Genomic DNA, 1,525 nt, shown 5'->3' on the forward strand with positions numbered 1-1,525 from the left:
AGATCTATGACAGTCCTCCTGGAAAACCAGGTAACTGATAAGTGAATGAACCAGCCAGGCAATTCATAAATACATCAGACACTTAGTAAGAGCATATGACTTCAGCAGCTTCAGGACATGTGTGCTCATGAACATGCAGGATCCCATTTACTCCTCACAGCACTGGAAAGCAGGTGTCCTCATCCCCATTTTACAAATGAGGACGGGGACATAGAGGTATTGAGTAATTTACCCAAAAGCATAAGTGGCAGAGCCAGGATTCTCCCGTAAATGTGGTAGATGCTGTTGGTGCCTTGCCAATATCCTCTCAACCCCGATCCTTGACTTCCTGCTTCCAACCCACCACTACATTTCTCCTCCTGATGCTTTCCCCTACCTCGGTTCCCTGTTTTTCCAGCTTGAGTGGCAGGAATGCCGGGGTGTGGGGAAGCATGAGGCTTGGTTGGAAAGTTCGTAAGGAGGACATTCTGATAAAGGGGAAGTGTGTGGAAGGCCATCTGCTGTGTTTATCGGAATTCTGACTTAGGGGAGACAGGGGAGTATCGAAGCCAGTGCTCCTAATTATTCCTTGATCTTTCCTGTGCATGTGCAGTCCCACAGAGGCATTCCCCATGTTGGTGTGTGACATGGACAATAATGGCAGCCTCAACACTCAGGTCATTCACCAGCTGGGCCCTGGCCTGAGGTCCAAGATGGCCATCCAGACCCAGCAGTCAAAGTTGGTGAACTGGCAGGTGGATGGGGAGTACCGGGATTCTAACTTCACAGCAGCCATCACCCTCGGGAACCCAGACATCCTGGTGGGTCCAGGAGTCCTCGTGGCCCACTTCCTCCAGAGCATCATGCCATGTCTGGCACTGGGTGGAGAGCTGGTCTACCACCGGCGGCCTGGGGAGGAGGGAACTGTCATGACTCTAGCTGGGAAATACACACTGAACAACTGGTTGGCGACAGTAACGTTGGGCCAGGCAGGCATGCATGTGACAAACTACCACAAAGCCAGTGACCAGCTGCAGGCAGGCATGGATGCAAGGCACAAGAATGCAAGACACGAGTGTCTCCTTCGGGTACCAGCTGGACTTGCCCAAGGCCAACCTTCTCTTCAAAGGCTCTGTGGACAGCAACAGGATCATGGGTGCCACACGTCCCTGCCCCTGATGCTGGCCCTCGGAGCTTCCTGAATCACCGAAAGAACAAGTTCCAGTGTGGCTTTGGCCTCGCTACCGGCTGACCCCCTCCTGGCTCCTGTCTCCCACTCTCTCCCTCCTTGAGATTCCCCTTATCCTCCCCCAACAGGGAGACCTAAGCTCCCCTCCCGCCTTGGTGCTCAGGGGGGGCAACAGAAAGGAGGGGGCCATACCTCAGCAGCTGAGGGAGGAATTCTAGAACCATGGGCACTTCAGAATTCAGAGCACTGGGGTCTGTGTGCCCAGTGGACCTGGGGCCCAGAAGGGGTTCTGGAATTGAGGGGCATGCCAGATTCTGAGCACCAGGGGCAGACGCTGCCAGACAATCTCAGGGAGGT

At 54.2% G+C, this 1,525-nt stretch overlaps 1 pseudogene; it reads left to right on the forward strand.

Moving 5' to 3' along the window:
• Positions 1–584: 584 nt before the first annotated feature.
• On the forward strand, positions 585–1,315 carry LOC118718575 (annotated as a pseudogene).
• Positions 1,316–1,525: the final 210 nt, after the last annotated feature.

This window comes from Pipistrellus kuhlii, unplaced genomic scaffold (assembly GCF_014108245.1).
Source record: "Pipistrellus kuhlii isolate mPipKuh1 unplaced genomic scaffold, mPipKuh1.p scaffold_m20_p_14, whole genome shotgun sequence".
Lineage (NCBI taxonomy): Eukaryota > Metazoa > Chordata > Mammalia > Chiroptera > Vespertilionidae > Pipistrellus > Pipistrellus kuhlii.